The following is a 9,195-nucleotide window of genomic DNA, read 5'->3' as shown; positions in this document are numbered from 1 at the left end:
TGTGGCTGCCCCATCCCTGGAGGGGTTCAAGGCCAGGCTGGATGGGGCCTTGAGCAACCTGCTCTAGTGGGAGGTGTCCCTGCCCATGGCAGGGGCGTTGGAACTCGATGATCTTTGAGGTCCCTTCCAACCCAAACCATTCTATGATTCTATGATTCTATGATTCTAAGTTCTTCCCCACATTTCAGCTCCATCTCCCCTCTTTCAGGGTCAAACCCTTCCCCCTCCTCCTAGGGCTCCCCTCCCTCATCCAGAGTCCCTCCCCAGCTTTCCTGGAGCCCCCTTCTTTAGGGACTGGAAGGGGCTCCAAGGTCTCCCTGGAGCCTTCTCTTCTCCAGGCTGAACCCCCCCAACTCTCTCAGCCCCCCCTCCCAGCAGAGGGGCTCCACCCTCTGATCATTTTTGTGGAGAGCAGCGGAGGCAGCAGCAGCAGCAGCAGCAGATCTGCCCGTCCCCGCCGTGCCAGGCACTCGGTGGAGAGCCCATGCCAGTCGGGAGCGTCTCCGAGCCTTGCCGAGCCTCGTGGCAGCCGGGCGGCACCCCGGCAAACCAGGCCAATAAATATTTCAGAGGCTTTCCAACGGCCCCGCCGCACCCCGCCATCAATTATTCAACACATTTCCCTCTATAAATATGGAGGTGAATAATTGATGGGGGTTTGGCCCCCCCTCCCCGGCCCCAGCCCATGCATGGCGCGGGGCCCTGCCGGTGCGTTACCCATCCTGCCCACACTCTGTTTACCAGGGCTGTGCCAAACCATGATGGGCCTCAAGCTGGAAGGGTGCTGGGCTCCTGGGAGCCTCCAGGGACACTGAGGAGCTGGAGCCTGGAAAAGCAGCCCAGGAGTCAGGGGACAGGGATATAGTCCTCGAGCCCCAAGGGATGTCTGGCACATCCATCCAGCGGTGGCTGATGGGACCTGAGGACCTTCTCCATTGCCAGCTCCCCCTGGGCCCAAGATAAAAGCAAGGGGATTATTTAAGTGTCTTGATTTGGGATGAAGACGGCCAGGCCCTGATGGAGGAGCACCGAGGGAGCAACATCCTGGAGGGTAATTGTTGTAGCCCAGCTCCGTGGGCTCTGAGGGTGCTCCGTGCAGTCCTGGGGGATGGCAGGCAAGTGGGGCACAGCATAGACCCCCAGTGCCCCCAGCCCATCATTTTCACCATTACTGCACCCCCAGGCCTCACCCAGCCCTCGTGGAGCAGCTGGGGAGGGGAACAGCCACCCAAAAGGTGCTGTGGGGGGGACCATGGGACAGCGCTGGGATCTGCCCCCCACGGCTGCAGGAAAGCCCCTGCCTGCAGCCAAGCAGCCCAGGGCTGAAGCCACATGGCTCCAATGCACACAGGTACTGCAGCCCGTGGAGATCAGAGCTGCTGTGGCTGGGACACCCAGCACAAATCCTGTGCCCAGGAGCACAGCCACCTGCCAGCGGCACAACAGGCAAGCCCACAAGGTGCACAGCATGTGACATCTCCTGAGGATGCCCTGCCTGGCAGGGTGGGACTGCAGGACGGGGTTGGTGGGAGCTGCTGAAGCCTCTCCTATGGTGCAAACGGTGGCGAGGAGGTGCCTGCAGACAGTCTGGCCCAGTGGCAGCATCACTGGTGAGAGCCCGGCCTCCAGGGATGAGCCCAGCCCTGTGCAGACAGCCTGGCGCCGGGCCCTGCTTGGAGGCAGCCTCTGCTGCCTCCGCTCACCCTGCCCGTCAGAGGAGCTGGGCCTCTGATGCTTGGACATGTGTTAAATGGAGGGGGGAAAGAAGGAAGAAACTTAAAACCAGTGGCTTGGCGCTTGGCAGCAATTAGGGAGGCAAACAGAACACGCGTCGGGGTGTCTGACACAGCCCTACAGCACAAATCCAAACGGATAGTTACCAGGAGGGATGGAAAGGCTGTTGCTCCGGCACGGAGCCCACAGCCAGAGCTCCAGTGGCTTGGCGCTTGGCAGCAATTAGGGAGGCAAACAGAACACGCGTCGGGGTGTCTGACACAGCCCTACAGCACAAATCCAAACGGATAGTTACCAGGAGGGATGGAAAGGCTGTTGCTCCGGCACGGAGCCGTTCAGCGTGATGGCTGCCTCTGGGGAGAGGGCAGGTGGTGGCAGAGGGGCAGCCCGGGGCCTCGGGAGCCCAAGGGGACAGTCAGGGGAGAAGACAGATGCTGAGGAGTCGCCGGACTGAAATGCAGCCAGCGGGAGGTGTTGGCAACGGTTACGACCAGCTCTGACCCCGGCTGGTCCCTGAGGCCAGGCTCAAGGGGGGGACGGAGTGGATTCAGCAGCTTTCCCAGGGAAAGCTGAGCCAGGTCCCCCCTGCCCCAGGCACTGAGGCTGCCTGTTCTGGCTGACAGAAATCCCAAACCATGAATGAGCTGGGAAGTCACTTCAAATAGAAAGACGGAGGAGATTCAGGCCTTCTGGGCGCGGGCAGGCCCCGGGCGGTGGCAGCGGGAGGCTGTGCAGGCAGACAGGCTGTACGCGGCCACCTCTCTCTGGGGAAACGGGCAGACAAGGATTTGGGGCTTCCTACCACCCTGAAAGGAGCAGAACTGTGCCTGGGGGGAGAATCCCAGCCTGGAGAAGGTGGTCTGGGGGCACAGACTAGGGCAGAGAGTAGGCCCACTAGCTGCTTACTCATCTGCCACCAGGATCTGCCCCCCACGGCTGCAGGAAAGCCCCTGCCTGCAGCCAAGCAGCCCTGGGCTGAAGCCACATTGCTCCAATGCACAAAGTGCAAGTCCTGCAGCCCGTGGAGAGCAGAGCTGCCGTGTGCTGGGACACCCAGCACAAATCCTGCTCTGTCTCCATCAAGCCCCTGCCTGCAGCCAAGCAGCCCAGGGTTGAAGCCACATCACTCCAATGCACAAGGTGCAAGTACTGCAGCCCGTGGAGAGCAGAGCTGCCATGTGCTGGGACGCCCAGCACAAATCCTGCTCTGTCTCCATTCCACCGAGACAGCAGAGGGGTAGGGAGATACGAAGCCATCTGCCTTGGAGGTGTCAGTACAGAACCCCTCTGATGGTCCCGCAGCTCCATGAGCCCCTCCGTATGCTTCTTGGTCACACAAAGCAGCGGAAGAGTAAAGATCTGGCCTTTTCTCCTCTCATCATCATTTTCTCACTGTTTTGCGTGACTGGGCCGACCACAAGGCTGTGAGAAGGAGAGTTCAGTGCTTGGAACGACCATCCTCACTCTGGGATCCCACAGGAAAGGCCAGTTTCAAGCCCCCTCCCCTGAGCTTTCACAGGCCACACCTCATGGGGAAAGTATCTGGCAGCAGTGGAGTGCCAGCTCCCAATCCCCAGTGGGAGGAAACCTGACAAAAGCAAAGGGCAAAGTCTTTTAGTCTCCCAGATTCACTCCAGGGTGCACATTCCGCAGGAAACGTCATCGCCGGAGAAGTCACTCCATTCATGAGGGTTTTGTCATCCACAATGAGCGATGATGCGGTGGTGGGGGGCGGATTTGACGCAGGAAGAGAGAAGAAAGAAGGGGGTCTAAGGGCCTGTCACGACAAAATTACACAGGTGATGAAGATGCTGGGAAGAATGGGATGAAAGCTGCTAGGAAAACAGAGTTTGTCCAAGCCGTTGGAGAGTTTACGCTCTTCATGTGGTAGTGAAGAGTGATGAGAACCTCAAGAGACGGGCAGGATGATCACCCACCCTTAGTGTCACCTCTGCACGGGCGTTCCCTGGGAGACCCCAGGCCGTGGCAGATGAGATGTGCTGGATCAAACCATCAGTCCAGCCCAGCCACGGCTGAGCTCCAGGGTGAGCTACGGACCAGCTGGGCTTGGAATCTACCGAGGACACTGGGTCAGCGGGGCTTGGAGGCCACTGGGAGACCCCGGATGGCTAGTTGTGGGAGCCACCGTGGCCTCGGCCCTGCTGGCCGGGCAGGCCCGTTCAGCACCGCGGACAGCGGCCCCGATCAGCACCGCGGACAGCGGCCCGCACCCTCCGCGGGGCCGCGTCGCCCTAAAAGGGCATCCCGCAAAAGTGCCGCTGCGGGACCCCCCCTCAGCGACCCCCTGTACAGCTCCTGTGAGGATCCACTATTGCCCCAACAGGTCCCTGTGAGGATCCACCATTGCCCCAACAGGTCCCTGTGAGGATCCACCATTGCCCCACCAGATCCCTGTGAGGATCCACCATTGCCCCAACAGGTTCCTGGGAGGATCCACTATTGTCCCACCAGGTCCTGTGAGGATCCACCATTGCCCCACCAGATCCCTGTGAAGATCCACTATTGTCCCACCGGGTCCCTGTCAGGATCCACTATTGTCCCGCCAGGTTCCTGTGAAGATCCACTATTGTCCCACCAGGTCCTGTGAGGATCCACTATTGCCCCACCAGGTCCCTGTCAGGATCCACCATCATCCCAACAGGTCCTGTGAGGATCCACTGTTGCCCCACCAGCTCCTGTGAGGATCCACTATTGCCCCACCAGGTCCCTGTGATGATCCACCATTGCCCCAACAGGTCCTGTGAGGATCCACCATTGCCCCAACAGGTCCCTGTGAGGATCCACCATTGCCCCACCAGGTCCCTGTGAGGATCCACCATTGCCCCACCAGATCCCTGTGAAGATCCACTATTGTCCCACCGGGTCCCTGTCAGGATCCACTATTGTCCCGCCAGGTTCCTGTGAAGATCCACTATTGTCCCACCAGGTTCCTGTCGGATCCACCATCATCCCAACAGGTCCTGTGAGGATCCACTGTTGCCCCACCAGCTCCTGTGAGGATCCACTATTGCCCCACCAGGTCCCTGTGATGATCCACCATTGCCCCAACAGGTCCTGTGAGGATCCACCATTGCCCCAACAGGTCCCTGGGAGGATCCACTATTGTCCCACCAGCTCCTGTGAGGATCCACCATTGCCCCACCAGGTTCCTGTAACGATCCACCATTGCCCCACCAGGTCCCTGTGAAGATCCACTATTGCCCCACCAGGTCCTGTGAGGATCCACCATTGCCCCACCAGGTCCCTGTGAAGATCCACTATTGTCCCACCAGCTCCTGTGAGGATCCACCATTGCCCCACCAGGTCCCTGTGAAGATCCACTATTGTCCCACCAGCTCCTGTGAGGATCCACCATTGCCCCAACAGGTCCCTGGGAGGATCCACTCTTTTCCCACCAAGTCCTGTGAGGATCCACTATTGCCCCACCAGCTCCTGTGAGGATCCACCATTGCCCCACCAGGTTCCTGTGAGGATCCACCATTGCCCCAACAGGTCCCTGTGAGGATCCACCATTGCCCCACCAGGTTCCTGTGAGGATCCACCATTGCCCCAACAGGTCCCTGTGACGATCCACCATTGCCCCACCAGGTTCCTGTGAGGATCCACCATTGCCCCACCAGGTCCTGTGAGGATCCACCATCGTCCCACCAGGTCCCTCCGAGAATCCCCTATTTCCCCATCAGGTCCCTGTGAGTATTTTCTATTTCTTTGCCAGCCCCATGTGAGGATCCACTATTACCCATCTTGGACCCCCTGAGAATCCACTATTACCCCTCTAAGTCCCTCTGAGGACCCGTTATTGTCCCCCCCAGGTGCCTGCAGTCCCCCCTCCTGCCCTGCCAGCCTGCTGCGAAGCCATGTTATTGCCCTGCCACAATCCAAGGCTGCTGCAAAATTATTTCTGTAGAGCCACTGCTTCAGTGACAGAGCTGCTCGGCAGCAAGCAGCCATCGCTCACGGCTTCCTGCACACACACACACACACATATATACACACCCAGACATGCACGGACACACACACAACCACCTTGCTGGTGCCCCAGGAGCTGGTGGATGCACCTTCCGTGAGCCTTGGCATTCAGCTGCGTGTATACACGCACCCGTACACACACACAAACAGAGAGAAGCGCATGCATGCACACACACACACACACACACACGGAGGGTTGTATCAGCTGAATTCATTAGCCCATCTATTTTTACTAATGCAGCAAATCAAGTTGCTCTACGGGCGGAGAAAACACACCCGAGCCACGGTGCTGGGGCAGAGCACGCAGCCCAGGCTTTTGTCCTGCGCTCCGGAGGGTAGGGGCTCCCCGAGACTCCCTCAGCCCTACACGACATCCCCAGCCAGCAGCGATGCCAGGCAGGCCCTTGCTTTGTTGGGAGGGGGGGTCTGATCCTGCTGACCGAAGCACATGGTACTCATAAAGATATCCTGCCGTACCGACCCCCTTCCTCAACAGCCCTCGGTGGGGTGTGAGCTGCCCCCTGCTCTGACCCCCTCGGGTTGGACCCCTGCCACGAGCAGCCAGAGGGGTGTTTGTGACTGCCAGCTCCCCTCGGAGGGCTTGGGTCACCCCAGCATTGCAGAGGTGCCACAGGAGGCCCTGGAAGAGCTTCTGGCTCCCCCTGAGATGGAGAGGCAGTGGTTGTGTTTGGGTAGAAGCTGCCTGTACGTGTGTGTGTGTGTGTGTGTGTGTGCACACATCGATCTGGGCTCGGCACGCACACAAGTCAGCTGGGAGAGAGGCTCCGAGCACAGCTCCCAACTCGGCGCTGCCCATTCCCCTCACTGCACAAGCCAGGAATTGGTGATGATGGGGAAGGGCCTCACCACTCTGCCCGGCCCCGGAGACCGGCCGTTTGTGTGAGGGGAGCTGGGAAACTCCTCTCTGAGATCACCCCCAGAGCTCCCCGGGAGGCTGCGGGGCTGAGAACGGCTCTCCCGCTTCCTCCTTGGCTCCCAACGATGCCAAAAAGCTCATCCCACCTTGCCGTTGGACAAAGAGGCTCAGGAGAAAGAAAACAACTGGTTTGGGTCTCGTTCATGCCGGCTGCCGCTCTCCGTGCCAGGCTGGCTGGTGGAACCATCGCTGGGTCTCGGGCAGCAGAGCTGTCACGATAGGGACCCCCCAGCACCGTTCTCCCCCAGGTCCCACAGCCCTTCCAAAGAGCCACAGCTGGGGCTGGGCTTTACGAGGCCACCCCCATGCCCAGGGAGCCGGGCAAACACTGGCTGAGATGCCAAAGCCAAGCTCTGCTCAGGTCCCCACTACTTTCTGCTTAGCTCAGGGAACAGCCCGTGTCCAGGAGCACTGGGAGACACAGCTCCTGCCCCCCACCAAGCCCTCAGCGTGGGGAGTTGTAGAGATCTTGTCCCCTAGGCCTGGCCAGGCAAAACTTCCCTGCAACAGGCAGCAGTGTCCCCTCCAACTGCCACAAGCCCTTCCCACAGCAGCATTTGTCTTCTCTTCTGAAACCCAAATCTGCCAAGACATCAAGGCCTGACCTTCCTCCCTACCCCAGGCAGCCCCATGTCTCCTTGGGAGGACCCCCCCACCCAAGAAGAGCACGGGATGCACAGAGCAGAGCTGGGTTCCATCTCCTCCAGCCTCCTCCAGAGGTCCCATTCCTCGCCTCCATGGGAGGATGCTCATGCTTTAGCCAAGCTTTGCCCTGCTCCCCACCGACCAAGGCAAGAGGAAGAGGAGGGGTTCCTCGTGTGCCAGCTCCCCTCTGGCCTGGCCCCCTCCTGCGAGCCCAGCCAGAGCCCAACCGACAGTGCCCAGCACGTTACTGCCCTTCTCTTTGCCCCTCTTGAGCCCAGGAGGGGCTAAACAAAAATCCACAATCCCACCAGGAGAGAGGAACCAGGAGACCACAGCCCATGGCAGCCCCAAGCCCCCTGCCCACTCTTGTGCTCTCCAGCTCCCACTGGGATTCTTCTACCTCTTCTTCAAACCCCTTCAACCCTCCTGAGATGCCAATGGCCACGTGAGGGGTGATGCCCCTTTGCCCACGGGCTCAGGGGTCCGGCCGGGAGTAGGGGTTGTGGTGAGGTGGGCAAGTGCCTGCCCAGTGCACCAGGTTTGTGGGACACCAGAGTGGGAAGGGGGCGTTTAGCCACAGGTCTCCTCGCTGCAGGGCATCGTGGGTGCTAAATGCCAAGGCTGGCTCCAAAAAGCCATCCTGGGAGAAAAGGCACTGGCCTCATCCTGCTCCCAGGGCCTCCTGCTTGCCCTGGCCAGGAGCTGGGCACGGGTCACACCTGCAGCAGGGAGAAACCCCGGAGAAACAGCTTCTTCCTACCTGCCCCTTCCCCAGATGCTGTCCCCTTCAGCCCTGTCCCCCTCCTCTGCGCCGCTGGCCCTGGAGCACCCAGAAAACGTGGCCGTGGCGGGTGGGCAGAGGTTTGGTGGGGGTGGGATGCTGCTGAAGGGGCCCCGCTCGCCCCCGTGCCCCATCCCACTCCCTCCCACGCCATCGGCACCCACTCACCACCCCAATCCCCCTTCTCCTCTCCAGGAGCTGCTCCATCTGCACGGATCTTGGTGAGGAGCAGCCACAACCCACAGCCAGAGGCCAGGAGGGAGTTCACTCTGGCTTGTGGATGGGGAAACTGAGGCACGGGGAGGAGGATGCACCTCTGGCATGGAGTTGCCAGAGCCTGAGCCAGGAAGAGCTTAAACCCACAACATGTGAAGGTGGGATCCAGCCCCCAAACCAAAAGTGATCCTGCTCCGGCCTCCCTTCTCCAGGCTGGAGCGTGGTCACATCTGCACAGGATGGTCAACACAGGGGTAACCACACCAGAGGGGACAAGGGGACCCTTTTCTCCTCCCTCCAGCTTTCCTGCGTGTGCCACCGCAGCCCAAACAACGGTCCCTCAATCCCTAGGAACAGGATTTGGGGAGAAAGGGTGTTCCCAGCACCGGGGATGCTCATCCTGTGGCCGTGGAGCCGCTGGCACCGGGCGGAGAGTAGGCCCGGCGGATGGCAAAGGGATCGATGTGGGGGAAGCCAGCTCGGAGAAAAATAGATATCTAGCTCATTAAAAATGGATGCTCAAGCGAGTCCTCCCCACTCCAAAGCCACCTCCCTCCCTCTTCCTGGTAGCCGGAGTGAAATCAGCACCCAGCTTTCAGAGGAGGGGAGATGCCAGCACAGAACGGCGCTCGCTCTGCGCCCACTGCTCCCATCCTGCCGTGTGCTGAGACCCCCCTGGGTGCTGCAAATAGGGCCTGAGACCCCCCCCATAGCCCGGGCAGAGGGTGGTCGTGGAGCAGGACCTCTGGCAGGAGTGTCCCTGCTGCAGGGATTGCCATGTTCTGGCCCACACTGCCCGGGCACTGCCAACCCACCAGCACCGGTAGATGCTTGAGACCCGGAGCCACCCCAGCACCTCGGCCTGGTGCCCCATGGCCCCCTCGGACCCCCA

General features: G+C 60.5%; 1 protein-coding gene across 1 annotated transcript in view; it reads right to left on the bottom strand.

The window, feature by feature from the left end:
* FBXL16 (F-box and leucine-rich repeat protein 16) overlaps positions 1-9,195 on the bottom strand; it is a gene marked incomplete at its 3' end in the record, with an annotated part of 23,006 nt that overhangs the window by 2,516 nt on the left and 11,295 nt on the right. The window lies entirely within an intron of this gene.

The sequence above is a fragment of the Calidris pugnax genome, unplaced genomic scaffold (assembly GCF_001431845.1).
Source record: "Calidris pugnax isolate Ruff unplaced genomic scaffold, ASM143184v1 scaffold566, whole genome shotgun sequence".
In the NCBI taxonomy this organism is placed as follows: domain Eukaryota; kingdom Metazoa; phylum Chordata; class Aves; order Charadriiformes; family Scolopacidae; genus Calidris; species Calidris pugnax.
Note: the sequence above shows the minus strand (reverse complement) of the source record. Positions and strands in the feature narration are given on the sequence as shown.